Here is a 14,016-nt window from a genome sequence, read left to right as displayed (position 1 = left end):
CAAGCTAAACTGTGCTTTGCTATATTGCACTTGTGATTTCATGAAAATTAAATATGTTTAGTATTTTAATTTGGCACGATGCAATTCAGCGGGTGTTAATGAAATTGAGTCCGCTACCGGGATGGGTGCGTCAAGAAGGTAAACTTCCACTAACGGGAGTGAAATCAACACATAAAACTAGACACTATATAATTTGTCTCTCCCGAGTGGCGCAGCGGTCTAAGGCCCTGCATCTCCATGCTAGTGGTGTCACTACAGACCCTGGTTCAAGCTTGGGCTGTATCACAACCAGCTGTGATCAAGAGTCCCATAGGGCAGCACGCAATTGGCCCAGCATTGTCTGGGTTAGGGGAGGGTTTGGCCGGTGTAGGCTGTCATTGTAAAATAAGAATTTGTTCCTAGTTATATAAAAGTTAAATATTTTGTATTTATTTTTTAATTCAAGCCCTTCATTCTATCATCAACAGGGCAATGTATTCGGCGGGATCAGTCATATTAGAAGAGTGATCCTCCATCGTCCTTTTAATGGCACATGTTCAGGGCAGATGGCCCTTGATAATGTCTCTCACCTAAGCCGCCACTGTCCTTTACAGTCCATTATGTCATGTCTGTTTTCCTGCCAGTACACCAGCAGTATGAGAGAAGTTCGGATGGGATCTCTCTCCATGCTCAGTCGACGTGGACTCATGTCGCACTCCTGAGAGAAAAGGCATCCGAGAAAAGGCTGTTAATAGCTTCGACTGGATACTGTGTACAGGTTGCTCAAATCAAATCAAATCAAATTGTATTTGTCACATACACATGGTTAGCAGATGTTAATGCGAGTGTAGCGAAATGCTTGTGCTTCTAGTTCCGACAATGCAGTAATAACCAACAAGTAATCTAACTAACAATTCCAAAACTACTATCTTGTACACAGTGTGAGGGGATAAAGAATATGTACATAAGGATATATGAATGAGTGATGGTACAGAGCAGCATAGTCAAGATACAGTAGATGGTATCGAGTACAGTATATACATATGAGATGAGTATGTAAACAAAGTGGCATAGTTAAAGTGGCTAGTGATACATGTATTACATAAGGATACAGTCGATGATATAGAGTACAGTATATACGTATGCATATGAGATGAATAATGTAGGGTAAGTAACATTATATAAGGTAGCATTGTTTAAAGTGGCTAGTGATATATTTACATCATTTCCCATCAATTCCCATTATTAAAGTGGCTGGAGTTGAGTCAGTGTCAGTGTGTTGGCAGCAGCCACTCAATGTTAGTGGTGGCTGTTTAACAGTCTGATGGCCTTGAGATAGAAGCTGTTTTTCAGTCTCTCGGTCCCAGCTTTGATGCACCTGTACTGACCTCGCCTTCTGGATGATAGCGGGGTGAACAGGCAGTGGCTCGGGTGGTTGATGTCCTTGATGATCTTTATGGCCTTCCTGTGACATCGGGTGGTGTAGGTGTCCTGGAAGGCAGGTAGTTTGCCCCCGGTGATGCGTTGTGCAGACCTCACTACCCTCTGGAGAGCCTTACGGTTGAGGGCGGAGCAGTTGCCGTACCAGGCGGTGATACAGCCCGCCAGGATGCTCTCGATTGTGCATCTGTAGAAGTTTGTGAGTGCTTTTGGTGGCTCGGAATTAGATCTCACGGTAGAAGTGGTGAAGGACCATACTGAACAGCACTGTTAAAGGGGGTGTGAGGTTCACACTGTTCATGGTCAAATGATCCTTTCCATGCATCTAGACACCATCTGTGGTCACCTTCGCCATAACTTTGAGAGATGATAGACCAGAACAACATTTTAGTTTATGGCATTTCTGATTCAGGAAATCCAGACAAATTATTTACTGTATGACAAATTGTGACCAGTTTCAGGAAACTAGGCATATGTCGCGGGTCACTAACTCACACGTAATCTTATTTTTTTCCCAAATGTTTTTTTTTGGGGCAGAAATACCTTCTGGAACATGTGAACTTTCATGTGCCTCAATAACAAACCAATATGCCATCTGTAAATACGAATAAAATTGTTAAATTACGAACCTAGTTGGTTTAGCCACAGAAAAAGTCATCAACTTTCCCGCTAACCATGAGTGGGCCGGACATGCCGAGAGATGAGGTTGTGTAGTTCTGGGCTGATCCCTCACCTTCCCCATGATCATTGATGCCCCACGAGGTGAGATCTTGCATGGAGCCCCAGACCGAGGGTGATTGACCGTCCTCTTGAACTTCTTCCATTTTCTAATAATTGCGCCAACAGTTGTTGCCTTCTCACCAAGCTGCTTGCCTATTGTCCTGTAGCCCATCCCAGCCTTGTGCAGGTCTACAATTTTATCCCTGATGTCCTTACACAGCTCTCTGGTCTTGGCCATTGTGGAGAGGTTTGAGTCTGTTTGATTGAGTGTGTGGACAGGTGTCTTTTATACAGCTAACGAGTTCAAGCAGGTGCAGTTAGTACAGGTAATGAGTGGAGAACAGGAGGGCTTCTTAACCAGTTAGAGCTCTAGGGGCGCTATTTCATTTTTGGATAAAAAACGTTCCCGTTTTAAGCGCGATATTTTGTCACGAAAAGATGCTCGACTATGCATATTCTTGACAGTTTTGGAAAGAAAACACTCTGAAGTTTCAGAATCTGCAAAGATTTTGTCTGTAAGTGCCCCAGAACTCATTCTACAGGCGAAACCAAGATGATGCATCACCCAGGAATTAGCAGAATTTCTGAAGCTCTGTTTTCCATTCTCTCCTTATATGGCTGCGATTGCGCAACGAATGAGCCTACACTTTCTGTCGTTCGCCCAAGGTCTTAGCAGCATTGTGACGTATTTGTAGGCATATCATTGGAAGATTGACCATAAGAGACTACATTTTCCAAGTGTCCGCCTGGTGTCCTGCGTCGAATTCGGTGCGCAATTGCCAGCTGCTTCTACTTTACCATTTGATTCAGGGGAGAAAGCATGTGTCCAAGAACGATGTATCAATGAAGAGATATGTGAAAAACACCTTGATGATTGATTCTAAACAACGTTTGCCATGTTTTCAGTCGATATTATGGAGTTAATTTGGAAAAAAGTTCGCGTTTTGAGGACTGAATTTTCAGATTTTTTTTGGTAGCCAAATGTGATGTATAAAACGGAGCTATTTCTAATACACAAGGAATCTTTTTGGAAAAACTGAGCATCTGCTATCTAACTGAGAGTATCCTCATTGAAAACATCAGAAGTTCTTCAAAGGTAAATGATTTTATTTGAAGGCTTTTATGTTTTTGTTAATGTTGCGTGCTGGATGCTAACGCTAATGCTAACGCTAAATGCTAACGCGAAATGCTAACGCTAGCTAGCTACTTTTACACAAATGATTGTTTTCCTATGGTTGAGAAGCATATTTTGAAAATCTGAGATGACAGTGTTGTTTACAAAAGGCTAAGCTTGAGAGATGGCATATTTATTTCATTTAATTTGCGATTTTCATAAATAGTTAACGTTGTGTTATGCTAATGAGCTTGCTGATAGATTTACACAATCCTGGATACAGGGGTTTTTTCATAGCTAAACGTGACGCAGAAAACGGAGCGATTTGTCCTAAACAAATAATCTTTGAAAACATCTGAAGTTCTTCAAAGGTAAATGATTTTATTTGAATGCTTTTCTGTTTTTTTGTGTAAATGTTGCCAGCTGAATGCTAATGCTAAATGCTACGTTAGCCATCAATACTGTTACACAAATGCTTGTTTTGCAATGGTTGAGAAGCATATTTTGAAAATCTGAGATGACAGTGTTGTTAACAAAAGGCTAAGCTTGAGAGCTAGCATATTTATTTCATTTCATTTGCGATTTTCATGAATAGTTAACGTTGCGTTATGGTAATGAGCTTGAGTCTGTATTCACGATCCCGGATCCGGGATGGGGAGATCAGAAAGGTTAACGAAAAACTAACAGGTCTGTGAGAGCCGGAATTCTTACTGGTTGGTAGGTGATCAAATACTTATGTCATGCAACAAAATGCAAATGAATTACTTTAAAATCATACAATGTGATTTTCTGGATTTTTGGTTTAGTCTCTCACAGTTGAACTGTACCTATGATAAAAATTACAGACCTCTACATGCTTTGTAAGTAGGAAAACCTGCAAAATTGGCAGTGTATCAAATACTTGTTCTCCCCACTGTATATCACTCTAGGTGGGGAAAACTTCAATCCATTTGGAATAACTGTCAACCATTACCAACATACATTTCTTCTTTTATAGACAGAAATGTCAGCAAAATCAATATGTGTATTTACCAAAGGGCCCTAGGGGACTCGTAATTCCCATTTGGACACATGACTCACATAGTGATTTATGTATCCAAAAAAACAACAACACTGCCTGTTAAAAATAAACAGATTAGAATAACAAATGAAATTGCAATTACAAATCCTTATAATTCCAGAAGGAAATAATTGTATACCATAAGGCAGTTATTCCCCAGGAGTACGCGCAATACTGTCGAGGTTACGCCACATTTTCAAACAGTCCATTTATATTTTCCAACGGGGCTATACATTTGGGTGAGGTTTCTTTCTCGTCTGAGTAGCCTCGTTTCTCTGCCAACAATAAAATGAAACCATCTAGTGTTCAGCGAAATAACAACACAATGTCAAATACAGGTAGCCTAGTCAAATAATTAACATCCAATCACATTAACCGTTACTCTCTTGCGGGAATTCCACTAATATGTAGCCAAATGTAGCTGCTGCTCATGTTGTTATCTGTACTGATGGTGCAAAAGGCATGACAGTGGAGTGGTAACGTGCGTGCAAGAAGTTGCTCCCAACAACACTTGGGTACACTGCAGCATCCACCAAGAGGCTCTTAACTTGTTATGGCTGCAATCCCGATATCGGGATAAGTGTCATCAACAACCGCTGAATAGCATAGCGCTACATACAATAAATATTACTATAAATATTTATATTCATGAAATCACAAGTGCAATATAGGAAAACACAGCTTAGCCTTTTGTTAATCCACCTGTCGTGTCAGATTTTGAAATTATGCTTTACAGCGAAAGCAATCCAAGCGTTTGTGTAAGTTTATCGATCGCATGATAAAACATTAAGTACACTTAGCATCAGGTAGCTCGGTCACGAAAATCAGAAAAGCAATCAAATTAATCGTTTACCTTTGATGATCTTCAGATGTTTTCACTCACGAGACTCCCAGTTACACAACAAATGTTCCTTTTGTTCCATAAAGATTATTTTTATACCCAAAATACCTCTGTTTGTTTGTCGCGTTATGTTCAGAAATCCACAGGAAAGAGCGGTCATGACAACGCAGACAAATTCCAAATAGTTTCCATAATGTCCACAGAAACATGGCAAACGTTTTGTATTATCAATCCTCAGGTTGTTTTTAAAATATATAATCGATAATATATCAACCGCAAATGTCTTTCACAGTAGGAGAGGGAAAAGCAATACCTATCCAAACTCTGTTGCGCGAGCAAAACTCATGTGACCACTTGACGCGATGTTATCGTTCTGGCTCATTTTTCAAAATAAAAGCTTGAAACTATGTCTAAAGACTGTTGACACCTTGAGGAAGCGATAGGAAAAGGAATCTGGTTCATATCCCTTTAAATGGAGCAAAGGGAGGCTATGGAACATGGAGTTTTCAAAATAGAAGTCACTTCCTGCTTTTATTTTCCTCAGTGTTTCGCCTGCAATATCAGTTCTGTTATACTCAGAGACAATATTTTGACAGTTTTGGAAACTTTAGAGTGTTTTCTATCCAATACCAATAACAATATGCTTATATTAGCAACTGAGACTGAGGAGCTGGCCATTTACAATGGGCACCTTTTCATCCAAGCTACTCAATACGGCCCCTGTAGCCATAAAAAGTTAATGTCAAGGAAATGCCTGACAGCTTGAAAGATGTTTTGGACACTACAGTGAAAATGGTTAACTTTGTTAAAGCAAGGCCCCTGAACTCTTGTGTATTTTCTGCACTATGCAATGATATGGGCAGCGATCATGTAACGTGTTTACAACATACAGAAGTACGCTGGTTATCAAGGGGCAAAGTATTGACATGTTTTTTTAAATTGAGAGACGACCTTAAAGTTTTCTTTACTGATCATCATTTTCACTTGTCTGACCTCTTGCATGATGACGAGTTTCTCACACGACTGGCCTATCTGGGTGATGTTTTTTTTCTCGCCTGAATGATCTGAATCTAGGATTACAGGGACTCTCCGAAACTATATGAAAAATTGAAAAAATTGAAGCTATGATTAAGAAGTTGGAGCTCTTCTCTGTCTGCATTAACATTAAGGACAACACACGGGTCTTTCCATCATTGTATGATTTTTTGTGTGCAAACGAACCCAAGGTTCCTGACAATGTCAAATGGGATATAGCGAAGCACCTGAGTTGGGTGCGCATTTACGCAGGTAGTTTCCAGAAACGGATGACACAAACAACTGTATTCGTTATCCCTTTCATACCCTGCCTCCACTCCACTTATCGATATCTGAAAAAGAGAACCTCATCGAAATTGCAACAAGCGGTTCTGTGAAAATTGAATTTAATCAGAAGCCACTGCCAGATTTCTGGATTGGGCTGCGCTCAGAGTATCCTCCCTTGGCATATCGCACTGTTAAGACACTGATGCCCTTTGCAACCACGCACCTATGTAAGAGTGGATTCTCGGCCCTCACTAGCATGAACTGAATACAGGCACAGACTGTGTGTGAAAAATTATTTTAAGACTGAGACTCTCTCCAATACAACCCAACATTGCAGAGTTGTTTAATTATTAGTGTTTACATAGCCCATTTAAATCTCACCCATTGTCTCCAGTCTTTCTAGTGAGGGTGATCAGTCCGATGTCAGTCAGCCCGATTAAGTGAGGGTTTGTTTTCCTGTACCTCAGACATTATTTACATACTGTATATTTCAAACATTTCAAACATTTAGTGTATGAGGTTTACATTATGGTTTTCAATGCATTCCTTCTAATCAAGAGAATTTACATGTGTGCAACCAAAACTCGGAAGATTGAAACGTAAGAAAATGTAATTTGTGTATCCTTTAAGTTGCATCCTTTCGAACCTGTGAAAAACCCACTAAAACCAAATAAAAAGACCCCACACCATAAATCAGTATTAACACCACTAACAAATATTCATAACAGGTGGATTGTGTGTGGGTACTGGCGTGTGTGGTAAAGCATAGGGTAAATACAAACAAAATGGCCAGGCCTTACTTAATTTGGGAGCTCCCTTGATTAAGAGCTGGATCTGGGTACCTTTAACTGCTCTCCCAAGACACTTGCCTTAGGAAGCCTTTTAAAGGGAGAGATACAGAATCATTGATAAACATGAATAAAAAAAAACTTTGTAGCAGACATTCCATCAGTCGTATAAAGAATTATACTTCAGACACATCAGATGAATAGCACCTTCTAAAGTAAACCATCCCAGAGCCCCTCTCTTGTAATCATTGTCATTTTAGACCTGTTGCATTGACATACTGTACAAACTGTCCCTGGGACATAAACTTTGTCAAAATATAAAACCTGTTGTTTAACAAATCTGCTAGGACCTTCAAAAACTTGGTGCTGGCTTATCAGCTCAATATTCGGTACTAAAAACATTTACTTTTATCTACTTAAATTCTGGACAGATTATTGTTTTAGATGAAATGACCTTACTTAAATCCCTGGTGCTACCAAAACTATAGAATTGAGAAATAAATTATCAAAAATGTGTCTTTTTCAATTATTGATACCTCTGTCTCAAATTTCCCCACCGTCTCTCTTACAGCTTGTTTGAGTTCAGTGCGTTCTGTGCGTCCAGTGCATACAGTGCGTCCAAAAACCAAATGGCTTGAACACGAGAGCAGTGGACCAGGCCTTGAAAAGTGAGCGGCCTCTAATTTAAATACACAGATCACTATCAAGCAACATTCTGATTTTCCCCCTATTGCAAAGTTTAAAACAAAAAGTATAACTTTATCCATATTGGAAAGCATTCTTTTCATTTTAGTAATCCTTTCAAAAGTTACTCAAAATGTATTTCAAATTTCTGTTTGATATTCACTTTCTGCTTCAATATTTATTAAATGTTTATTATTTTAAGATTCATATAAACTCAGCAAAAAAATAAACGTCCTCTCACTGTCAACTGCGTTTACTTTCAGCAAACTTAACACGTGTAAATATTTGTATGAACATAACAAGATTCAACAACTGAGACATAAACTGAAGAAGTTCCACAGACATGTGACTAACAGAAATCGAATAATGTGTCCCTGAACAAAGGGAGGGGGGGGGGGTCAAAATCAAAAGTAACACTCAGTATATGGTGTGGCGACCAGTTGCATTAAGTACTGCAGGGCATCTGCTCCTCAAGGCCTGCACCCAATTTGCCAGTTCTTGCTGTGAGATGTTACCCCATTCTTCCACCAAGGCACCTGCAAGTTCCTGGACATTCTGGGGGGTGCAACTCAATAGTAGGAAGGTGTTTGGTATACTCTGTGTCTATATATACACTGTATATATTTTGGGGTCAATTTCAATTTCAAAGCCCACCTCAACAAAGATAGACTGGCCCTACTGGCATTTGCTAGAATTGCTAGACGGCCAATCCGCCCATGATAGTATAATAGAATGTTTGTTGTTTGATAATGCATTTCATAAACTAATTATTTGATTCCCAGGGAATGCCGCTGAACACCATGCAGACTATTGTGGAGAACCGTGAGGACTGGGACAATTTTCCAGTGGTCCCACTCCAGCCTCTTCAAGTGGATGCAATGCATACACACATCGGCTACCCTTAAGCTGAAAAACATTTAATTTGGTTATATAGATGAAGGTAAAGAACAGCTGCAGCTACATTTCCTTGCAGCCACAGTGCACTGCACTTGATCAAAATCAGCCCCTTAATTGAGAGCTGAGTACTGAATTATCACTGACAATGGAAAATAAGTGTGTGAAAATAAAAATAAAAATAGCTTTGTGTTTGGCAATAATACATGTTATAAATGATTGATTTTAGAGACCCAATTGTTTCTTATATTTTTTTGTGTAAAAATAAACTATTCTAAATGCATGCATGTCTGAGATGTCTCTGAACCCTCACAGTATAGCTTGGCAGCTGTTTGTGCAAGGAATTTACTTTAAATTCCATTTCAAGTGGCCCTTCCCAAGTCTGAACATGGTCGTACCTGATTGATCTGTTCGATTAACTGATGAATAATCTTCACAACAATACATTTCATTTTTGTGCGGCAAGTGGACATGCTGCAAAATGGGTTTCTAAGAACACTACAACGCTCTCCAGGATGGCAGAGAAACTTTTTTGTATCATCGATGGTCAGTCATTGCATCTTTAGCCCTGTCTAGGAATTTGGGTGTTGTTTCTCCAGCTCCATTCTTCAGCTGTTTATCAAAACTGTGGCGCAGTGGCCACTGTGTTTTTGTTTGAACTGCAGATTGATTCCTTGTTCACTAACGATACTTTGACACTATATTTATTTCCAGTATGCCAGAAAACGCTTTGGCAATACATGGAGGAGGAAGACGTGCGTTTGGAATGTTGAAGATCCGGGGACAACTCCAGACTTCGGCTTGTGAAGATGTGGAACAAGGAGACCCTGGTTCATATCATCAAGAAGCATATGAAGAAGTCAGAGAATGGTAGTCAGTGGTGAGTGGAGAGCGTATGCAAGTCTTTCACAGGAGGGCTACAGTCATGTGAAGATCAACCACAGTCAGAATTATGTAGATCTGGCATACAGGTCTGCACAGTCAGGATATTGAGATGGTGTGGCAGACTTACAAGAAGAATGATTGCATGATTCTTCAACTGGTCGTTCAGTACAATACAGTCGTGACCAACATTTTTGAGAATGACACAAATATTAATTTTCACAAAGTCTGCTGCCTCAGTTTGTATTATGGCAATTTGCATATACTCCAGAATGTTATGAAGAGTGATCAGATGAATTGAAATTAATTGCAAAGTCCCTCTTTACCAGGCAAATTAACTGAATCACCAAAAATCATTTCCACTGCATTTCAGCCCTGCCACAAAAGGACCAGCTGACATCATGTCAGTGATTCTCTTTTTAACACAGGTGTGAGTGTTGATGAGGACAAGGCTGAAGATCACTCCGTCATGCTGATTGAGTTCGAATAACAGACTGGATGCTTCAAAAGGAAGGTGGTGCTTGGAATCAATGTTCTTCCTCTGTCAATGCAATGGTTACATGCAATGAAACATGTGTCGTCACCATTGCTGTGCACAAAAAGGGCTTCACAGGCAAGGATATTGCTGCCAGTAAGATTGCACCTAAATCAACAATTTATCGGATCATCAAGAACTTTAAGGAGAGCGGTTCAATTGTTGTAAAGAAGGCTTCAGGGCGCCCAAGAAAGTCCAGCAAGCGCCAGGACCGTCTCCTAAAGTGGATTCAGCTGCGGGAACGGGGCACCCACCAGTACAGAGCTTGCTCAGGAATGGCAGCAGGCAGGTGTGAGTGCATCTGTACGCACAGTGAGGCGAATACTTTTGGAGGATGGCCTGGTGTCAAGAAGGGCAGCAAAGAAGCCACTTCTCTCCAGGAAAAACATCAGGGACAGACTGATATTCTGCAAAAGGTACAGGGATTGGACTGCTGAGGACTGGGGTAAAGTCATTTTCTCTGATGAATCCCCTTTCCGATTGTTTGGGGCATCCGGTAAAAAGCTTGTCCGGAGAAGATAAGGTGAGCCCTACCATCAGTCCTGTATCATGCCAAGAGTAAAGCATCCTGAGACCATTCATGCGTGGAGTTGCTTCTCAGCCAAGGGAGTGGGCTCACTCACAATTTTGCCTAAGAACACAGCCATGAATAAAGAATGGTACCAACACATCCTCCGAGAGCAACTTCTCCCAACCATCCAGGAACAGTTTGGTGACAAACAATGCCTTTTCCAACATGATGGAGCACCTTGCCATAAGGCAAAAGTGACAACTAAGTGATTTGGGGAACAAAACATTGATATTTTGGGTCCATGGCCAGGAAAATGCCCTGACCTTAATCCCATTGAGAACTTGTGGTCAATCCTCAAGTGGCGGGTGGACAAACAAAAACCCACAAATTCTGACAAACTCCAAGCATCGATTATGCAAGAATGGGCTGCCATCAGTCAGGATGTGGCCCAGAAGATAATTGACAGCATGCCAGGGCGGATTGCAGAGGTCTTGAAAAAGAAGGGTCAACACTGCAAATATTGACTCTTTGCATCAACCTCATGTAATTGTCAATAAAAGCCTTTGACACTTATGAAATGCTTGTAATTATACTTCACTATTCCATAGTAACATCTGACAGAAATATCTAAAGACACTGAAGCAGCAAACTTTGTGGAAATAAAAATTTGTGTCACTCAAAACTTTTGGCCACGACTGTACTGTTTCCTTTGAATGAAACGTTGCACACCATTCTGTCAAACTGAATGCACACCTGGCAACATTATGCACCGAAAATATGGTGGGTGATACTCAAGTAAAGGTCACAGAGATGAAGAAAAAGAGGGAACTACTCACCTTATTAAGATAAGCAGGACAACAGTACCGTGTTACGTTCGATAGTACCGGTACTAAAAATAATCATATAGTTAATATTTTGGCAAATTATGTGACACTCCTGACAAAGTTCAGGGACACATTTATAGTAGTGTTGCACGGTATACTAAAACTTTGTGTTGGTTAACTTAAACTACATTGGTGCTGAAATGTTTCTCTCTCACTCACCATCTCCTCGGGCAAGAACCCGACTTGTTTACCAGCCGTTAGCCACTAGGCCAAGAATGTTGATGGACAATGTGATTTTGGTTCATTCAAAATATTGATTTTAACATTATGTCTCTGATGCGTTTCTTCATCCCCAACAGAAAAGACAAGTGTAGCCCTTTACTGTAGTCAAATGTACTTGTGGCCTCATGGGTGGAATGTAATTCATGATTTCATAATTAATAAACATACAGTTGAAGTTTACATACATTTAGTTTTGAGTCATTAAAACTAATTTCTCAACCACTCCACATATTTCTTGTTAACAAACTATAGCTTTGGCAAGTTGGTTAGGACACCTACTTTGTGCATGACACAAGTAATTTTCCCAAAAATTGTTTACAGACAGATTATTTCACTTATAATTCACTGTATCACAAATCTAGTGGGTCAGATGTATGCACTGAGTTGACTATGCCTTTAAACAATTTGGAAAATTCCAGAAAATGATGCCATGGCTTTTGAAGCTTCTGATAGCATAATTGACATAATTTGAGTCAATTGGAGGCGTATCTGTGGATGTATTTCAAGGCCTACCTTCAAACTCAGTGCCTCTTTGCTTGACATCATAGGAAAATAAAAATAAATCAGCCAAGACCTCATTAAAAAAATTGTAGACCTCCACAAGTCTGGTTCATCCTTGGGAGCAATTTCTAAATGCCTGAAGGTACCACGTTCATCTGTACAAACAATAGTACGCAAGTATAAACACTATGGGACGACGCAGCCATCATACCGCTCAGGAAGGAGATGCGTTCTGTCTCTTAGAGATGAACGTACTTTGGTGCGAAAAGTGCAAATCAATCCCAGAAAAACAGCAAAGGACCTTGTGAAGATGCTGGAGGAAACAGGTACAAAAGTATCTCTATCCACAGTAAAACGAGTCCTATGTCGACATAACCTGAAAGGCCGCTCAGCAAGGAAGAAACCACTGCTTCAAAACAGCCATAAAAAAAAGACAGACTATGGTTTGCAACTGCACATGGGGACAAAGATCATACTTTTTGGAGAAATATCCTCTGGTCTGACGAAAAATAGAACTGTTTGGCCATGATGACCATTGTTATGTTTGGAGGAAAAAGGGGGAGGCTTGCAAGCCGGAGAACACCATCCCAACCGTGAAGCAAGGTGTGGCAGCATCACATTGTGGGGGTGCTTTGCTGCAGGATTGACTGGTGCACTTCACAAAATAGATGGCTTCATGATGCAGGAAAATGTGGATATATTGAAGCAACATCTCAAGACATCAGTCAGGAAGTTAAATCTTGGTCGCAAATGGCTCTTCCAAATGGACAATGACCCCAAGCATACTTCCAAAGTTGTGGCAAAATGGCTTCAGGACAACAAAGTCAAGGTATTGGAGTGGCCATCACAAAGCCCTGACCTCAATCCACATAGAAAATGTGTGGGAAGAACTGAACTGTGCGAGCAAGGAGGCCTACAAACCTGACTCAGTTACACCAGCTCTGTCAGGAGGAATGGGCCAAAATTCACCCAACTTATTGCGGGAAGCTTGTGGAAGGCTACCCAAAATGTTTCACGCAAGTTAAACAATTTAATGGAAATACTAGCAAATACTAATTGAGTGTATGGAAACTTCTAACCCACTGGGAATGTGATGAAAGAAATAAAAGTTGAAATAAATCATTCTGTCTACTATTATTCTGACAGTTCACATTCTTAAAATAAATTGCTGATCCTAACTGACCTAAAACAAGGAATTGTTACTACTAGGATTAAATGTCAGAAATTGTGAAAAACTGAGTTTAAATGTATTTGGCTAAGGTGTATGTAAACTTCCGACTTCAACTGTATATTACTATTTTTTATCCCGAAAATCCGGTGTTTCTAGGTCAAACGGTTTTGTTATATTTCAGTCCTCTGTGATGTATAAAAAGTGTAACACTGTAATGCAAAGTCAAAATTGAATACATTTCAACTCTATATCTGCCATGATAAAGGTGTCTTATTTTTTTAAGCTCAAATCTACTTTGTTTCAAAGTAGATTTGTTTAAGACTACCAAGAATCACTCTGTGTGCACTTGACTTATTTCCCTCCTACTAGCACTGACTTTGCTGATAACTACTTTATCGAGGAAAAATGTACTTACTATGACTGAGATAGTATGTGGTTGTCCCACCGAGCTATCTTAAGATGAATGCACTAAATGTAAGTTTCATTGG

General features: G+C 40.0%; 1 long non-coding RNA gene across 5 annotated transcripts in view; it reads left to right on the top strand.

The window, feature by feature from the left end:
* The window catches only part of LOC149984018 (uncharacterized), a 156,758-nt gene extending 144,722 nt beyond the window's left edge, over positions 1-12,036 (top strand). For 4 of the 5 annotated variants that reach the window (XR_016495274.1, XR_016495275.1, XR_016495276.1 and 1 more), the window contains one exon: positions 9,537-12,036. This is a non-coding gene — a long non-coding RNA (uncharacterized LOC149984018). Of the gene's footprint in view, positions 1-3,600; positions 3,625-9,536 lie in introns of those variants that run through there. The other variant, XR_016495278.1, reaches the window with a different exon arrangement.
* The last annotated feature ends 1,980 nt before the right edge of the window (positions 12,037-14,016 follow it).

Source organism: Oncorhynchus mykiss, chromosome 4 (genome assembly GCF_057628025.1).
Source record: "Oncorhynchus mykiss isolate SJ-2025 chromosome 4, ASM5762802v1, whole genome shotgun sequence".
In the NCBI taxonomy this organism is placed as follows: Eukaryota; Metazoa; Chordata; class Actinopteri; order Salmoniformes; family Salmonidae; genus Oncorhynchus; species Oncorhynchus mykiss.
Note: the sequence above shows the minus strand (reverse complement) of the source record. Positions and strands in the feature narration are given on the sequence as shown.